Below are 20,760 nucleotides of genomic sequence, written 5' to 3'. Positions count from 1 at the left end.
GGTGAATATATTTTCAGCAGGCATATGCATGAAATTAGACAAACAATCAGTATTTGGATAAAGAGTATATATCCTTTACCTTTTAGAGGAAAACCACCTTTCCGCAACTCAGTTATAAAGCGCTATGTATGCTATAAACAAGTTAACACAAAAATGATTGGAATCACCAGAGAACAAAAATGAGTTGGATATGTACCCCAACTTGAAGTACAATCAGAAGTTCCTGCATACATGAATATGGAGAAAAAGAATTCCTAGAAAGCCTTTGGCTATATAATATTGAACAGATGCCACTATCCCAAAGACTGTCTAGATCAAAGCATCTAAAACTCATGGTTCAAGCTTCTTACTAATCCTATGCTGAAAAATGCTGTTTTAATTTTAACTCACAGATCTCATCTACCTTACCTTCTGCTGAAGAAACAAAGCTAAGAGCAGAAGACTATTACCACTCAAGCATATAGTACACGCCGCTATGAAATAACGAAGGACTTGCTTTCAGCTTTTAACTTTACAAACAGTGTTCTCCATTTTTTCCCTCATTGCAGACTATATATTTAAAACATATTATAGTCTCCCACTGAAGAATGATTTGTTCTCATTCTTTTTCCTATAATAAAAAGAAGTTAAAATACATTGTTACTATGGGTGTCTAGGAAAGTAGAACATGAAGATCTAGAACTTTTAAATGCTCTTTCCCTAGTTAAGTTGTACACATTAAGTTAAAAACTTTCACTCAGGAACTTGCTGAATGATATTGCTATGGCAACGTTAGAGAAATGCGTTCAATTTTTGGAAAGCTTTGTTATCCAGATTTTTTGCAGCATGACAAGCTAGCAGTTCAATTCTGGGACCCAGTGTTGCTAACCATAACCAAGAATCAGGGATTAAAAAAAACTATGCAAGACTCTCTGCAGAACACTAGATACTCATGTATTGAATACTGACATAGCAACAAGCTAGAAATCGAAGGTAATGCACTTAGGACTACAATAAGCAGACTGAATAGACAATATCTTTTTCAAAAAACTGTCAGCAAGCTCTTTAGTATAGACCAGCAAACAACAACAGCAGAACAGGGAGATATTGTAAGGTGTGCCATTCTATGAAAGGTCATAAACTGATGGACCAGCACCTCTACAACTAGAAATCCAGTGAAAATCACCAGAGAAAATAAGTCAGATTAGATCCCAGTCTATTGCAAATTGAGTTTATTGGCAGTAATAGAGATTTGGGACTTTCAGTCTGAATAGCAATAAGTTCCCAGTAACTCTCCTGAAAGGTTAAAAAGGAGCCATTTGCTCAAGAAAAGAGATGTCTCTGTAAGTGCCATAGATGCCCAGTGTCGTCTTCAGCAATACGCAAATGAATACATTTAAATATCTACTACCAGAAAGAGAATTTGCTTAGACTTATGTCAATTATACCAGGCATAAATGAACACCATATGCCATGAAGACACATGATTTACACTCATATTCATATGCGAGTAGTGTGACATTGTGTTTTTATATCACATTAATATTTTAAAGCATGTTCGAGAAATGGTGGAGCAAGGGTAAAAATCAGATTATTAATTAGATTGTCTTTAACATTCTCATTACATACATTTAAAAATCTTTCCCTGTCTTTTATTGGTCTGTATAATTTGAAGAACTGAAGGCAGGATTATGGATTAACAAAGATATCGGGAAGATTTAGAAATAGGTTCCATTTAACAAATCCTTCCAGCCACCCTGGACTTCATTTGAGATTCATATATCCAAAAAGCACAGAATGGAAACTTCCAGTTACATAGGAAGCCATAATATCCAGCATTCATAAACTAATGATAAATTAGGACACAAAGGAGGCTGTAAATCTCTACTCTCCTATGTACATTTTACATGTTGGCACAGCTGTCTTGCACATAGCCTTTCCCTCCTACACTTCTGGAAACTGGAACCACAATCTTGCCCTTTACTTACTGAAATTTCACTGTACTTGCTCCTCACTGAAGGCCATCATTATAGACTCTCTCCTGTTTAGTTCCATGCCAAAAGGCAGAACTATTTAAGGATCTTTGTGGCAGGAGAGGTTAAATAGGGATACTGATGGGAATTCAAGGCAAGTCTTAAAATTCAGAATCTTGATCAGGATTCTTCAGGTGAGATGGCAAAGGAGAAAGAATTGCAAATATTATGTATGTCATTCTTAGATGATCACATCCAGCAGAATAAAATGAGCTATGATTCATTCATTTTACTTTTACTTCTTTCAATTTCATTTCCAAGTATACATCTGGTTTGAAGAGGATCCTGTTCCCTGATTTCCTGCATGATTTTCCACACCTAAAAGACCTCCTTGACGTCTTTTCATGAAGAGAAGCATAGATTAATTTTTTCATTCGTGTTTCATTTTGAAGGCTCAGTGAGTAAAAGATGGCATATATCTGCATATCTTATAAGGTGTAAAAAGCCATGAAATATTAAAGGTGATATTGTAGGTGATATGATGACGTAAGGATTAAGGAAAAATGATTTTATGGGACAGACAAGATATCTAATTAGATGAGCTGATATGGTTGGGGAAAAAAAACAGCCCCAAAACAGGTCAGCTTTCATGTAGCACAGACTCAATACAGACGGTTGTTTTGTAGCCCTTTATGATTCTCCCTATTATGCACCTCCTGCTAATCCCCCAGATTCACTGCTGCCTGGTTAAACATATGTTCTGCCCCCTTTAACCTCTTTCCTTACAGCACTCCCTCTGGTCCACATGTCTACCTTTTCCTTGAAATTTATCTAACTGATTAACATATTGAGGTAAACTCAGAGCAACTGTTTACTGCCTGCCTCTGCTTCAGATCTGAGGGACTGCGCCCAAAGCTTGTCTTTTTTCCAGCCACATATATTTCCTTGTCTCATAGAAGTTATTTCTTCCTACAAACCTTGTACAATTAAAGTGTCACTACTGTGTCTTTATATTTTTCCTCCTATGGGTTTGGTAATACTATTCTGTAGATTTCTGAGTTTGCATTTAGTACCTTGCCAGAAGGTGGTGGGTCTGGGTTTTCTGTTAGAGTCTCACTTTGCCCAAAGAAGAGATACACAAACAAAACAAAAGACTAAGTAATTTACCAGAAGTGCTGACTGAAAGAATATTCTCAGTAGTAGACACAAACTGCTCCTCTTGTGAATTGCATTCATAGTTTAGAGCTCCCCCTTGTGATACTCAATCTCTGACCAGATTAGGAACAACAGATTAGGCCCCAATCCTGCAAACATAATTCTGCATGTATGCAATAACAGACCTGCAGAATTTGTAGGTCAAATTACGTTTCGTTTTCCTGTATAAATTTGGTTAATATGACAATATACATTTTATTAAAATATTGCTTTTACATAAAATAAAGACTTAAAGAATTTAAAGAATAAAGACTTAAAAGACACTTAGAAAATAGAAAACTGTCACTGAAAATACAAAGTTTATCTGGTAGGTAAGTGCTAGCTAAATTCAGACATACCTAGCTGTTAATTCTGCCTTCATAAAACCCAGTAATTACCTACCCTCACTCTGGCTCCTCTCCTTCAGTTTACTGCCTATTAAAATACACTGTTTGTTACTGTAAAGTAATAAACCTCTCTACAAGAATACTTTATTGATGCATGGCTGTGTGTGGGAACAGAATTTACTGGCTAACCTTCAGTATGATCCCTCAGTGTTTTATGGTAGGAAAATATCTGGTTTATAAAGCCATGTGCGTTCATGAGTTTGCAGTCTAACTGTATTTAATCTGATAAATTATTTTTAAGGATACATCGTATTATTTGCTGCATTTTAATTTGCCTAATTCTAAATTTAATTGGAATTTCAAGTATACATATAATACTTGCATGACAATTAAAACATTAACTCTTATTCACAAAACTCTCCTTTTGGCCCTACACACCTTTTTCATTAGGCAGCCAACTCACGAGGTCAAACACCAAAGTAAGTGGGAAATAATACATGGTTTGAGTCGGATACACCAGCTTTTCTAACTACAAAACAGGGAAGTACAAACAAACAATTTAAATATTTTCTACAATCAAGCAAGTTAAAATATATGAAATAGCCAAATAAGTATAGAAACATAATCCTATCACGGCATCCTAAGAATAGAATAAGCTACCTATACTCTTATTTCTCCGCATTCTACACAAACTGTCTTGATAATCTTCCATGATAGTTCCCTCCTAGAGATGAATCATTACATGATTACAGAACATGTATGAAAATTAGGAAACTGGAATGAAAAATGCACAGTTTGTGCAACTAGACTTCTCCATTTTTCTGACCAACAGATCTCACCAAGTCACAAACTGAAGTACCATTCTGTCTTTTAAAATGAGTTTTTTAGTCCATTTTTGCTTCAGAAGAGGAGCTGTGCACGATGGATTTAAAGTATTGCTCTTCGTACATGAACAAAAGCAGTCTTCTCTGTTGTTTCTGCACTATATAAGCAGTTTCCCTTCTTGCTCTAGTGACAGCCACATAACCTCCTAATTCATATGTGGTATATGATTTGGTTCATAAATTACAAGACCTATTTTGATACAACTGACTATATATTTAATGCATAAATCTAGACACTAGAAATATTCAGGCTTTTTACCCTTGCTAAACTTTTTTGATAAGCTCTGTTGAATCCTCTTAGAAATGCAGATAGTATTACTTGAATGTTTCAGACTGAACAAAATGCTTGCTTAGTGGCCTAAAATGAAATTATTTGCAGTTTTCTAAGTAGAATGCCTCTGTGTATTATCATAACTGTAGGTACAAAAATGACTGAATGTACTATTTCTGAATTTGGCACGCATACTATCAAATAGCTTAAAACATCTGCACATTAAAAAAAATGCAGTTAAATCAGAATTCTAAATTTAGGCTTAGAAAGGGATGTTAAAACATTGCCTGATGGATCATATTTTGTTATCTAAAGCAGTGAAATAGATTTTGAAAATAAGATGTAGATTAAATACTTTCAGAAAAGACATGGTCATAGAGGTTCCAGGAGTTATAGCCAGTTATGGCCACTAACCTTAAGAAAAAAGAATCCTATTACCTCAAGATAATCATTAATTGGTACATCTAAAGGCAGAATATCATGTAACTGAACAGGGTATTTTAGTATAGAGTTAGAATTAAGTTCTTATTTTTATCTGATCACCTTGGCCACATGGAAGGAAAGTCCAACATCATTTTTGATGTCATGCTCTAGAAGCTTAGGTGACTTGAAGAGGTCTTCCATAATCCCTTATTCATAGCAGAGATGATCTTAACTCCAGAGTTCCTCACAGGAGCACCCTTTATGCAGCACACATTGAGGAAAGAGATTTGGGGCAAGACAAGTGTGTGGGGAGGGGGAAGGTTGTATATTATATTAAATCTTTCAGGAATTTCAGGAATTATGTCTGTTACTAAATGACTATACAGTTAAACAAGCTGTATGTTTTATACAGGGCGGTCATTTGGAAATATGAGGATATTCAAACAGAATACTTAAATCAATCTAAAGAACTCGGGCACTCAATTCTCTTGCTGTATCTATACAATAGTATTCTACTACATTAGTATCAATAAGACACATATTATACATCCAAATTCCAGGTGGGATTGTTCAACATATGTTGCCACAGCTTTCCTGCTATTAACAAATAAACAAGCTAGATTATTGCTAGCTTGGCTAGGCCTACAAATTCCACAGTATAATAAACATATCCGTCGAGTAATTTCTTACAGAGTTTCATCAGTATAAGAGCTGGGAGGTTCTGATGACACTCAACATGCTTCTGAAGACAAAAGCTCAGAATATAGGATTGTGTTTTCATATGGTACTTCAGGTCAGACCAGATGTGCAAAATGATTTAAAAGTTTTTACTTGCCAAAACCCTTGCTTTATTTCATCTCTTGTCTTTTTCAAAGCTTCTACTTAAAGATTATTTGTAATAAACAGGAAGAAGAAAAAAAGAATCTGCTTTAAACAACAATGAACTGGAACAAGTCTCTACATACCAGAATTCTTAAAATCAAAATTCCAGCTTGAGTTTACATTGTACATCTTTGTTTCCAGTAAAGCACATCTTACCTTTATTTTTGTCAGTTATGTGCATCATCTTAAACACTATTTTCTCTGGGAATTGCTGCTCCTTATATAACTGCAAAAAATAAAAAAAAAAGGTCACATTCTACCTTCTTAAGGTCACAGTAACAATTGTCACTCATGTTACTATAGGAACAGAGTGGGTTTCATCATTTTAATGCATGCAGTGATAATTGTTTTTATTTTAGTCCATAGATAGGTAGTTAATGGTGCCAGCTGCAGTTAGCACAGACACAGACTCTTGTCATTTAAGCACAAAGCTGCTGCCTCCTGTCTTGTCACTATGAGCTGCCCTAACCAACAGCAATTCACAGGGGAACAGTCAGGCAGAAAGAACTGTTCACAGGCCTTTTTCCTAGGGCTGAAAGAGAATTCCCTGTAGGAATTATGTTTTCATATGAAAAAGAAATAAACAAATGGCAGCGTATAGTGCTTCTTCATATCGTCTAGTCAGCTCATTGCAGAAAAACTGGGGTCTACATGATAGCTTATAAAATTTGGATTGTACTGAAAAAAATGTTCTGCTGCCATCCTCCTATCCATGATACAAGCTTTCTCTAGAAAGTACAGCTGGATATTAGGAGTATAAAGTTGCAACTAACGCAGGTCTCTGTGCAACTGTATATTTCAACCTTGATATTATAAACAGATCAACAGGCATAAAAGCAAATGAAAATACTATGGCTCAGTGAGATTAGAGCTATTAGATATATGCTCAGACTTATGCTTATTTAGAAGGTAATATGCAAATGGATATTAACAGAAAATGAAATCACAAATGAAAGCAATATGAGATAAGAGGGCTGCTGTCCAAATTCTGGGGTCATTTAGTCCCTAAGCAAAATTAGGTTGCATCAATTTGAAAACTGTTGTCATCTAAAATAAGCAGTTAATGGCCCCACAGATCATTACAACAGGTAGGGATCACTGGTGTTTTTGGATATCATCTTTTCCAGGCAACAAACACACGTACTGGCTAGCACTGACATTTTTCTTCCATGTGTCATATCTAACATGAGTTCTGCCTCAGTCTAGAAAGTGCACCACACTTTTTTGACATCTATCTCTTCACTCCCTTTGCCTCAAACGATGCAGGCCACTAATATCTTTGAAAGGTCACGGCGATGAGGGAAGGTTCCTGAAAAAGGAAAATGTCACCCCCAATGTCAAGACGGAGGATCTGGGGAGCTACGGACCAGCCAGCCTAACCTAAACACCCAGAAAAATTATGGCACAAGCTCTGTGGAAGCCATTTCCAAGCACATGAAGAGCAAGGATACACCTGGGAACAGCCAACATGGATTTGTTGAGGCAAATATCTCTTGACCAACCTGACAACTTTATATGATGAGATGACTGGTTCAGTGGGGCATGGTATAGGGAGCAGATATTGTAAACCTTGGCTTTAATGAGGCCTTTCACAGAGTCTCTCATAGAATCCTTACAGTAAGACTGGTAAGATATGGACTGGTAAAGTGGACCATGAGGAGGGTGGAAAATTGGCTGGACCATTGGGCTCGAAGGGTTGCGATCTGCAGTATAAAGTCCAAACTGGTGGCATCCTTCAGAGGCAATACTGGGGCAAATACTATTCAAAGTCTTTATTAATGACCTGGATGATGGGACAAAATGCAATTTAAACAATACCAAATTAGAGGGGAATGCTGATACGCAGGAGGGCCACTATTCAGAGAGACCTCAATAGGCTGAGGAAATGGGCTTTCAGGAACTTTGTGAAGCTCAACAAAGGCATCAGTATAGGTTATGGAACGGCTGGATAGAAAGCAGCTTTGCACTAAAGATCTTGGGAATCTTGGTGGACGGTAATTTGAACGTGAGTCAGCAGTGTGTTCTTGCAGCAAAGGTGGCCAGCTGCACACTGGGCTGTATTAGCAAAGCATAGCCAGCAGGTTGAAGTGATTACTCCCCTCTATTTGCGACTTGTGAGACCATTTCTGGAGCATTGTGTCTAGTTTTTCATTTCTCAATATGAAAAGACATGACATGAAGCAAGTCCGGTGGGGGACCACCAAAATGATCAGGGGGCTGAAGCACATGACACGAAGAGAGGCTGAGAGAACTGGATTTGTTCAGCTGCAAGGAGAGAAGGCTCAGGGGAGACTTAAACTACCCACTGGGAGCGTGTGGAGAAAATGGAAGTGCACATGACAGGAGGACAAGAGGCAACAGATACAGCTTGGAAGATGGGAAATTTCAGGCATATAGGAGGATGTTTTTTTTATCGTGACAGTAGTCAAACACTGGAACAGGAGCCCAGAAAGATTATGGTATCTAATATCCCTGGAGATATTCAAAGCTTAACTGGACAAAGCCCTGAGCAACTTGCTCTAGGTTGTCCCTGCACTGAGCAGGGGGGCTGGATTAGATGACTTCCAACTTAAATTACTCTATACTTCTATGATAAGTCTATGCCAGAGAAGTGAGAATAGCAGAGTAGAACAAAAACACAATTTTAAACAAAAGAAATCTAAAATCTCCCCCCTCTTTTTTTCTGATTTTCAAGATATGCGTTCATAGCAATGTGTTCAATATCCCTTTTCTACTGAAGCATAAGGTTAAGTGGTTCTTCTTAGCATTCATGACAGTCATCCATCTTTGATATTACCTTTACAACTACTACAAGATTCAAAATAAACTTTTGTATTGTTAAGATAGATATTTGATATATTCTCCGCCTCACACTGATGTACATGCTGGTTTTTTTTATTTGTTAACCTCAATATAAATTTTGTTTGTTTAGATTTAATCTAACAGCTGTGACTCTTTCCAGTCACTCTCACCATTTTCCCCTGGATCAGTATATCACACATGTAAAGCTTCAGAGCCCGCCATATCAGCTGTATTTTTTAATGATCTTTCCTACGAAACACTTCTATCCTAAAGTATAGAAGTATACTACACTCCCCTTTTTCATATATATCTAGTATTTTCAATCTGTGTGCAAATATAGATTCTGTTTTTCTTCCTTCCCTCTACCATCATCAATAAACGTATTCTATTTCCTTGCTCACCCTAGCACTGTTAAAGTAATAAAACTACTTTACTCTTACAAAATCTGTCTTATGGCAAGAAGAACTTTGCTTGGGATATGAATTCAAATATCATCTATCCCAAAAACAGGCACTCTTTTCCCAAATATTACTACAGGTTAGAGTTATTCTAATTTATTAACAGATATGCTTTTTGTTTAAATCATAAATCACATTTTTTTTCTCATTTGAAATTACCCACATGCCTTGCTCATGCACTTCTTTGGAGATAATTCTGCCTTCTTTCTTTTAAAAGTATTAATGCTGTTTCTGATAGCACTTGGTCACCAGTGTTTAAAGTAAAAGCTATAAATACTGTACTTACTTTCAGCTTGAGACTCTACTCATTAATTCTGCATTAAATCTACTTCTCCTGCGTGGAATTATCTGAGGGAACTACTGCCAACGTTGTTGTGTCATCTGCACATTGCACATATTGCTAGCCAGTTCAGAATTGCAAAATGATGTCATCCGTTGCATGTCATGCAACTTCTCCTGCAGACTAGCTGTCGGCCTAACGTGTAAACCGTTAAAATAGCAACAGCTCTTACTACTGTCCACGCTAGCTCTGCGAGCCCCGCATGGTGTAATGCCTGTTTTTCTGCACCATTTTGGAATCTCAGTTCCGTTAGCAATGTTGGAACACCATTTACACTCCACACACTTCTTTGTGGATTGAGTACATTATGGTGCTTGGAAATTTCAGCTGCTTAGTTCAGAACTAATTCTGAATCTTCTATTTTTTCTTCCAGATTCCAGTTACAATTTAGTCTGTTACCAGGAACTTGGTTAGCTTCTTTGTCACATCGCAACATTAATTCTATGGACTCAAAACCAGAATTTTTTTTTTAAACATAGATACTCCAATTACCTTTCAGAGGACTCATTTTCATGTGGAATGCATACTTTCTGTGCAGACTTCTATACTAGGAATCATCTCTTTGATTCCCTGACTCAGTAAGTCATCTTTCCATGTTCCTTCCAGTCTTTCTTGAACATATGCGTAAGAATCCACACTCCAGAGTATTTTAAATAATGGTTTCTGTACTAAGTTATCCCCAAATACTGACTATTCACTGAGGTAAAATGATGCATCATCTGCTTTCTTTTTCCCCGATCCTCATCATTTCTTGAGATACTATGCATTTAGACTGGAAGTCAACTGGGGTAAGAACAGATGGATTTTTTACTTTAAAAAGTATTTTCAACATATGAAACACTTTTTACATGGGTCTTTTCTATAATTTATTTTGCTGCAGATTGATATTATTACTCCTTTTTTATAAGCATACTTAATTCTTTGCAAAAAGAGAGGAAGGTAGACCCACCTTGGACTTTGGAATCTAAATACAACACGAAGTTCAGGCTAGACGTAAAACATCTGATCACCTGAAGAGGATGCTTTAAAGGGTGGGGAGGAAGTATTATTTTCTTGGTAAGCTAACACAGTACACAGAAATCCTTATGGGAAAAATCAGAAATGAAGCTTATCATTTGACCTAGAAAAATGAAGGAACTTGCATCCAGTCTGTTTGAAACAGTCCTCTTACGTCTGTCTAGATGGTGCTTGCTATTGGAACTAAAGTCTGAACAGTTTTTTCCCATCTCACCTCTTTAAGTAACAGTATTAGTGATAAAGATCATTGCAGCAGTTCATGGTGCAAAACCCTTGCTTAAACTGGGTGACTGTTAACAAAATAAATCTAGTTTTGTTACTTCCAGTTAATTCATCTGCAGGCAGATGAATTGATCTGAAAAAAACAAAGCCCCCCAGAAAGCCATGTTTCTCGGCTTTTTTTGCACAGAAACTCCATTCTGAATATGCCTATAAATTTTAGGATTATTAGCACAAACACAAATCAGCATTCAGGTACAAAGATCTCAAATTGTCCTCTATTGCTCCTTTTCATTATAAATAATAAACACTTAGAATGATAAGGCACCTCAATCTAGGCACCTCAATTATAGCTGCACAAAATTACACAGATTAAATCCAAATAAAGATTTCATCCAGAAGATCTGCAGATGGAAAATCTACCACAGGTGAAGATTTGCATCATTTGCAGATGCAGAAGTGTTTGGAGAGGTTTATACATATAAGCATGAAGCTATGGTGAAAGTCAAGCCTACAAATTGAGCCTGACCCTAGAGCCTTTACCTCAATAGCCAAAATAATTTTACTTGTCTCAAGGATGAAAGACCACTTGGAAGTACTAAAGGGAGCTTTCCCAAACAAAGTTATGGGCTATATCTCCGTTATGCCATTTGGAAACCCATGAATTCTCTGAAATATTATTAAAGGTAATGATATCCTAAGCAGAAAATAACCCAAACTTAATGTAGCTACATAGCTTAATCCCCTCCGAAAGCATCAAAACTTAGTACAATTACTTTTACTTCGACTTCTTCATAGCACAAGAGTATTCACCGAACCCACTCATGAGAGATTATATAAAGCACTGGAACCATCCTCTGAAATCCTAAAATGAATGGATGGCATAAAAATGCATTTACTAAAAAGTAAAATGACATATAACCATAACTTTAGGTTTACATGTTAGTTATCTAGTATAAATAATTAAATTACACTAACAAACTCAGTTGAACAAGAAGATAAGTAATCTGCTAATATCATTTAAAACACACAAATTAAGTACAAATTACAACATATAGCCATATCCTCATGCTTCCCCAAAAGAGAATGTATTAATCCATATACAACTACATTAAGTTTTCTGCTTGAGACATCATTACTTTCATTATTACTGTGGAGAAGCTATGATTTTACCTATGTTATAACAAAGAGAATAGTCCATAATTTTCTTTGAGAAGGGGCCATTTGGTAGTTACAAACACTTGCTATCTTTTGGCCCTGAGTCAATTAATTAGAATTATTTTGGCTGTTGAGGTGAAGGCTCTCAGACTGGTCTGCATGAATTGTTGACTTCCACTCATGGACAACTTCAGTGTGCTCCATTTACTCATAGTCACCCTGAAGGGCAACTGGAGAGCAAGTCTGCCTCAACCAAATTAGTGTTGTTTACATAGTTCAGCATCAAAAATGTGACATATCTTTTATTACAAGAAGCAAGAGATACTGAGTCTTGCCTACGACACCGAAGTTTTGCCCAAAAAAGGGTGATGCATCATGCAAAACAGCAGCAAAATACAGAACCTATGGTAATCTGTGCTCTCTGGCGTTATGAGAAAACAATGTTGTTTTTTTAGAACAAGTTTCTGCTAATTCTCTAAATTGGTTACTTTAATTTTTAAGATTTGAAGAATAGTAAATTAAATATGAATGGGTACTACACAACTCTTGCCACCCTAATAATTTACTTTTACTTCAGTTTTGTCCCACACAGAACTTGCTGAGTTGAGCAACATACAAGTTGAGTGCTCTTTCTTAATATATAATTAGAACTAATATGGAATAACTATCGTAACTGTTAAGAAATTGAAATTGTTATTTTATGTTAAAATAATCTTTATTACTTTTACTAAGATTTGGCTTGAACCATAAAAGATTTATTCCCAATCACTTATGCTCAGTTCATGTCAATTTGCTTATAATTGATGAAAGTTATGGAGAATATTATCACCCTTTTGTAAGAGATGCAGCTGATGTGCAGATTAAATATTAATGAGCATATTCTTTATAAGGATAACTGTGATGCTTAATGTAGATTATTAGTCAAGCAGACGATTGTTTGGTTTTTCTAAATTAAGCTGCTTCAAATCAACAGGTTTACAGGCTAACTATTAAGCACCATTTTCTGTGCTTAGCCTTCCTTGTTCAACACCATGAATTGTACAAATTGTACACAGGATTATATTTCCCTCTCACATATGTCTGTGCAAACTAGTTCTGAAAATCTCACAGAAGCCATCAATACTGTATAGAAAACAGTTCACTTTGCTCATCAGTTTGCCCCAGTCTAGAACTGTTAAAAATGCTGTAACGAATTATAGCAGTGTATCATCAACAAATAGACATTTATGCAAGGTATTATGAAAACTGAAATATAGATAAAATTATACTTGGAAATGTATAGTTAGACGTCCCATCTGTGACTATAGAAAATTATAACCGACAAAATGTCGATGGTATTATAATTCATGAATATCAGGAATGACATTAGACATTGCTGGGCTGGTAGTACATAGCAGTCACTGAGCTGTATAACTCTTGTACAGTTCTCTCACTGTTCACTTCTCCCCAAATCCTAGGAATTTTAACATGCAGATTCTATGCCGTGAGGTTTTATGTTGCATACCTCTGCATGCCTCTGACTACTGAGGTTTTCCCAGTTCCTCGGGGGATTCCTTACTCTGTTATTCTGGATAATGAAGAGTTGACAGAATACATATCCTCCATATTTTGTATTTAAGTCAGATCAGCTACACATACAGTAGCTCCAAACAGGTCACCACCATATGTCCAGAAATTCCAGATAAGTTTGTTATACATGTACATTCCCAAGCTTATTAGATTTACTACAGAAGGACATACAAATTTGTTCAGAAATGCAGTAATCGTAATTATAATTTTAGCTGTACATCAGGTACACAGTAAGTGCAATGTTTTGGAGAAATGTTGCACTTACTGCATGTGTGCCCCATAGCGCATATACACGTACTGTTTCCTAGTAAATCCAAAGCAACTACAATAACTCTGTCTTGTCTGAACCTTTTTAGGCAAACAGCCAGACTGGAAAGATTCTACTGCAGTTTTACAAGCTATATTTGGTAATAATTCACTTCCCAGCAAGTTTATATAAAACCATGAGAGAGGAAAAACAAGGTTCTAATTCTCATCCCTTTGAAAAGAACCCAGTGGAAAGAAAACTGACAGTTTTCTGTGCAAATGTGGCTTGCTACATAAAGTTTGAAACAACTGTGACTACGATTCCTGTTTATCTAGCCCTGGCACATTTTCCCACAACCTGGCTCATTTGCTCAAGCCAGGCATTGAGCTGTGAGTTGGAACAGGAATGAAATGTGATCAGTAATGTGGTGTTAGCTGTTTTATTTTTACAAATGTGTGTTTTGATCAAGTACAGCTAAAATAAATAGACCATAATAAGCAAAGAGTATTTTAGGCATATTTCAGCAGCCAGCTTGACTCCCATAACATTTCGTTATGGGACATTTGTTAAATACTTCACCGTCATTAATATTTCTACAGTGTGACACAACATTTTTCTAAGTATTCTAAGCTGAACTTAATCAGAATGCACTGTGTCATAAAAAGACATGAAAAGAGGGTGAGAAAAGACTACATACAGTGATGTGAAACACAGCAGTACAATTAGAATTTGAACTGTGATAGATCATCAAAAAGGCGTTCTTTTCACATCCCAAATTTTAAAGTAGTGTGTTCAGTTTCCTTGTGGTTCCCTAGGACTCTGCTTAGCTACAGCGGTAAGCCAGGCATGCACATATAATTTACAGATGTCAATATGAGAACAGCAAAAAAAGTGCCACTTCTTCAAATGGAGCAAAATTGAAATATATAAGAAAAGCCTGCAACATTTCGAGATAAGTAATCTGTGTAATTATAGGCATGTTTTGATGAACCATAAATTGTACAATGCTGAGTGAACTCAAAGACACTTGGAAAAAATTCAAGCCACTTGGAAAAAATTCAAAAGTTTGTTTTTGAACTACTTACATGGGGCTGCGTGTCTTCTTATTGATTTCAGAGAAAACAGGCGAGAGAATCTTGGTCTTTCATAAGGTTAAATATACAGCTCCAGAAGATCATCCTGAGACATGGTAATGTCTCCCTCCTGGTACATGGAACATGTCTGAAAGGTGGGGAGAACGCTGTTACACTCTATCTTTAACACTCACACCAGCACAGAGTTCTGATTTGAGGATTAGGAAAGAATAAAATAATTCAGTCAAACAACTGCTACCAGATTTATGATATTTACACATAGGTTACTTTATGAATAGTGATTGCTTGAGTTCTTTTCTTGAAAGTCATTAGAACTCCAGGGTAAGCTTTATTTCACATGACAATGCAGAGAATACAGGAAAAAAATCAGTTCTTTGAGAAATACAGGCAGATTTTGCAAAAAGGCAAGTTTGCTTTATCATAGATGCCTTTCATATGCAGCTGCTGTTTTTCTTGATAGTTTTTGTATTTTCATTGTATTTCACTGTTTGGCACTCTGTGTGGAGGGAACACAATAAACAGAAATAGCCCAATATTTATCAAGATTCATCTGACCTTCTGGAAAAAACAGCTTGCCTTTTATTTAGTACTTGCTACAACAGTACAGCTCCTGCTCTTATATCACTGGTACCTTATTTCAAGCTGTTATCTTTCTTCACTCATCCTCCTATCAATGTTAGCAATATATGAGCTTTGGTTACCAGAATATTTATTGCTAAGCACGCAAGAGGAACCGGGAGCAATCTCCTGTGACTTCAGTAGTGCTACTGCATTAATCTGCCAATAGCTGGAAACTGATCCAGAAAATTGCGCTTATATGACTAGTGTGATTGATTTCCATGGGCCTATGGCATAAATAAAAACATAACATTCTGCAAATCTATCTAGGACTTCTGGGCTTGGGTGGGGGGAGGGGATCATGAAGAAGCAGAAGCTAATCCATTTAATTCACTAAGCAAGACAGTGCACAGCACAACTATGTTGTTTCAAGTCTATATCACTTAAACTAGTCCAGTTCTTCATAACAGTTCCTCTGCATTTTACCTACAATAAATTTTGAAAAAACAGCAATCCATCTAGATGCAGATTTTCAGTGAAAAGCTATTCCTCATTTCAAGTTCTTCTCTATTTACTTCCATTTTTAGTCATTAATATGTTTAGTGAAAAAAACAAAAAAAAATGTAGTACATAATAAAATATAATGAGGAACGTTATAGGCATTCTAGTGGAAAGCAACAAGCAGAGTATTTGGATAAGATTTTTTTCCATCAAGTTGGCACAGACTGATCAAGACTGAAAGGATGCCTGTTTACACAATCAGCCTGCATTTGAAAATATAAATGGACATTTTTCCACACCACAAATGTAATTGCACCTAAATGATATTTTGCAACCATAAATGCATGTTTACAAGGTCAAACATGACCTTCTGTTTGCTCACAGCTGCCTCAACAATTTAGTCAATATTTTCCAGAGATCTGCTGAGAAATCTGCTATGTGGTATCAACAGTAAAACTTGGAAGTCACCAAAGCCAAAGCCTGACAAACACTGAGCAAGTATTTGTCGTAGGAGATGTAGAAACATAGAATTTCTGTCTAACATCATTTTTTTGACCAAATAATAAAGCTTTTACTATAGAAGTTCACAAAGAACTTAATCGGGATTACAGTATTAATGTGTTAGGCACTTTTGTATAGTTGCTCTCCATATTTCTGTCCTCTCTATATCATAAAGCTCAGTGAGAAATGTTGCCCCTACGACAGGCAACATGCAGAAGTCTTCCCGGATAATAAAATGAGGATGCCTGATGTAACAAAGCTGACAGTCTATCAGCTTAACTGAGCTTCCAACATTACCTGCAATAATCCTAACAGAGTGCAGAGAGGAAGCCTTTCTCTCAGCGATCCCTGAATTCTCAACACACAGTTCAATGGGAGATAAATAATCTATAGATCCCTCACTCATTCATATTATATGAATGAATATCTAGAGCTCACAGAGCACTTAATAGGACTTCTTAGACACTAATATGGAATACTTCCAAGCCACTCTCCCTTAGCATGTATGTGCAGCTATTAAGAGACAGGATATTATTTATTAATAACATTTTAATGTAGGCTGCCTTGTTCAGTAAAGCAAATTTGGTCTGGAAAAAAAAATCTACATCAATTCTTAAAATGATTCAGGTAATATTCTGTCTAATCAAAAGACTAGCCAGTTTCCTCCTGACCGCATCCGTCTTTGCTCTGACAGTGAATGCAATGGAATACAGGCCTGGAGGCGCATTCTGGAGTAAAAATATTTTTAGATTTTTATTTCCCTGGCTGGATAGAGCCATATTAAATATAGATTAGGTTTCGTGACTGGAGATAAAACTGAATGAGAGAAGGAAACAAGTCACCGAATAAGAGAAAAGTATGGCAGTGAATGTACATCATATGTGCAGTACATAATACAGTACAGAGAAAAAGCTAATGTATATGCACATCCTGTCAAGCAAAAAAATAAACATGATACTTCTGGGGTAACTACTTCAGTATTAATAATTTATTAATATATTCTTACTTTAATTCCAACCATCCTTGAATGTACAAGGCCTTGTTTGTAAATGCCCTGCATACAAAATGGGATTCAAGCCCAGCAACTTTAATTTATACAGCAGCATCTTTGGATCTAGAGAATATATAATACCATTTTTCATTTTAAAAGTTATTGCACTCTTGATTTTAAATTCAATGATATTTGTTTGACATATACAAATGCTTTGTTTTACTCAGCTAGCCTTGCAAAATGAAATAGTACTATTTCGATATGGATTCTGAATATAGCTCTTTTTATAAATTAAATGAAAGGCTGTTCTTTCAATTAGGTTTTGACTGTTATTGGTACAATAAATAAATTAAAGTCTTCCTGCGATCAATTCAAATATTTTGATTTGGCTTTTCATTGAGAATTCAGGAGAACCCTTTTGTGGATAAAATTTATACTGTCTCGAAGTGCACCTGCATTTAGCATGGAGCTACAGACCATAAATAACAATACAGTTTTCACTGTGAAGTAGTTGGTTAGGCATATGTGATGAATGGAAGAAACTGTTCAGCGTTAAAAAAAAAAAAAAAAAAAAAAAAGATTGCTGGAAGGGACTATAGCAGAAAGTGTTTGACTACACACTGTAAAGTTTAGTGGTAGACAGGGGCAAAAACATTAAACCCTATGTTTTAAAAGACTATCCCAATTTTTTCCATTTAATCCAAGCTTCACATAGCCAAACTCTTCTGTCTCAGGAAATTAAAGATGTTCCAAACAGTGGCTCACAACATGCGAGCCATTCGTGGTACTTTCAACAGAAGCAGCATACCTTTTCGGGAAAAAGGCTTCTTTGTCTAGCCCCGAATCCACATTTACTGAGCTGATCTGGAAGCTTCTTCCACTCATTTATAGATCTCAATCCCTTTTTAGTGTATTTTAAATATTAAACACTAAATTAAACCTCAAGGGCAGACACAAAGAAAAAACCCACTCCCCCCATTTACACACATTTTTCTGATCTGTTTTATATGAATCAATCATCTCTTAAAGAAGGAAAAGCAACTATAACTTTTACTTCCAACACAGCAGTAATAACAAGGTGCCTAACTAGACAGCCAGTGGGATGATTGAGTACTGCATTTTTTAAAAGAGTATTCTTTCTCTTTTTTTCCCCCCAAGAGAAACTTATTTTGTAGTTTATTATAGAAATAACTCTTTTCCCAAATGGCCTGGGAGACACCTGAAACACAGACCAGTTCAGACACTGGAAAAGTTCTTAGCGGACACAGCTCTAGGTAGCAGATATCAGCATAGTAAAATTATTTCCATCAGGAATGGTCCTTGCTCAACTCCAAACTTTTATTTTACAGATATCATTGTTATTTTATCCCTTTTCCTACTGTTACATCATCTTTTACCAATGTCCCTCTAAAGGATGGTTCATTTGAAAACCTGAGTTATGAAACAGCCATAATCCTGTTCATCTTTAACACTGGTATAAACCAGCTGGAGTCCGTAGACAGGCACGGGCTCATTCCGGAGCTGAGTTTCATACTTTATGTTTACATTAATTGTTTCACCATTTGAAACAAATGTTTATTTAAAGCTGATTGAGGTAAGAGCTGACACAGTGTGCCATTTATATCATCAGTGCCTTTGCCACTCCATCTCAGCAGGTTTTACTTGAAGAAGCAAAAATAGCTTCATTAGACACAGAAGGAAAATCTTAAAGCTCTGGTTAATCAGCAGCAGTCTGTAGAGAGAACAGCAAAGTAATGAAATCTCCACTTCTGAATAATTTTATTGGGAAGTAGTCACAGATTTCAGCATAAATTAATTGTGAGCATTCAGCTCAGTTTTCAGCTAGATGAATCAATCAAGAACTGAAGCTAAATTCTCAGCTCTTCATGGCATACTCTTTAGGGTAGCACACAAAGATCAACTCTTTTTCTCTGTTTGGCACTAAATGCTTAGTATTTTTCCTATATAGGAAATCCACTTACGAAACAGAAACCACATAGTTACCGACAGTGGCAATAACCTGACGTTCTCAATATTCCCAACACCAATAATCTCAACACATGGGAAAGCACAAAAAGATATTCAGACTCTAAATGCATTGAGACATTCTTTGCTTTTTTCTCTCAATCTAGTGAACGCGACAGTCGGCACCCAAAGCACCAGAGTATTTCTGAGATTACATACTGACATTATCCATAACCAGACTGCAAATACGGGAAAAAAGCATTTATTTGAAATCTATAGAAAAGAATCATAACTGGATTACTACGCCCATTTATGCCAACAATAAATTCAATGTTATTTAACAACAAAGAGGGATAATTAACACAGGGAAGCAATGCCACGTGCTCATCAGTGCGCTGTAGGAACCTACCCACTATTACCTGTTTTTTAAGGGTAACTATAGATTTGTTGGAGTAATCTTCCTCTCCCATCTCCCCCCCCCCCCCCCCCACTTTAAATTTCACAAGAATGAACCTGGCTGGTAACACCCTAGTACCTGTGCACTGCAGTAGAGTGAGGTTTTTCAAACTTTCCATTAAACAAATCCCAAGAGGTTATTCAACAGCACCTTAGATCAAGAATGTCATTCGCCTGGCTAAATTTCCAAGACTGACATCTACATTAACATCAGCATTCCTATGAAAATTACAGGCACAAATGACTAATTAAAATCATTCCACTTCTGGCTTGCAAACCAACCAACATAGGAATGCTATCACTTTCGGTACATGCACATCGTAAGGGTGCACAAAAACACAGAGTTTATTTTAAAAGTGCCTAGGATGTCAGGAATTCTGAATTATCCTACAAACACTGATTACGAGACGTAATGCTTCCCTGCAGACAGTGAAAATGCTCCGAGTATCAGTGTCCAGCAGGAGTACTCTAGAAAGCTCTTTGTGGCCTATTTTCCAAGTTTAGCATGGGTATATAGCATTTAAAGTAAATGTTCGTACTCCTGAAGATGAGCATCTAGATTTACTGTTCTTTCAAACAGTAGAAATTAATTTTATTTAGAAAAGATTAAATGTTTAATAAAAAATGTAATTAGCTTTGAAACAAATTTAAAAAATTAAATTTATGATGGAGTAACTACAAAACAAATACTTTTCTTAAAAGTGTACATGATTAACATTTGTTATTAATGCAAAGCATTTACAGGTACATCTGTCTCACTCTGCAAACTAAGAACTTCCTAGGAATACTTAACAAATACTCACCTAACTTACACAATACCTATGTATAATTTTAAAAGACGAAAAGGAGAGAGGCATAAACTGAGAACAAAACAGATGAGGAAGAAAAGATCTGTCTAAAAGTGATATACAGACACCTGATGATTTTGAAA

General features: G+C 36.2%; 1 long non-coding RNA gene across 1 annotated transcript in view; it reads right to left on the bottom strand.

The window, feature by feature from the left end:
• The window catches only part of LOC112984304 (uncharacterized), a 57,892-nt gene that overhangs the window by 11,895 nt on the left and 25,237 nt on the right, over positions 1–20,760 (bottom strand). The window contains exons 3-4 of the long non-coding RNA XR_003259439.2: positions 14,849–14,984; positions 6,110–6,179 (exon numbers count right to left, since the gene is read on the bottom strand). This is a non-coding gene — a long non-coding RNA (uncharacterized LOC112984304). The remainder of the gene's footprint in view (positions 1–6,109; positions 6,180–14,848; positions 14,985–20,760) is intronic.

The sequence above is a fragment of the Dromaius novaehollandiae genome, chromosome 13 (assembly GCF_036370855.1).
Source record: "Dromaius novaehollandiae isolate bDroNov1 chromosome 13, bDroNov1.hap1, whole genome shotgun sequence".
In the NCBI taxonomy this organism is placed as follows: Eukaryota; Metazoa; Chordata; class Aves; order Casuariiformes; family Dromaiidae; genus Dromaius; species Dromaius novaehollandiae.
Note: the sequence above shows the minus strand (reverse complement) of the source record. Positions and strands in the feature narration are given on the sequence as shown.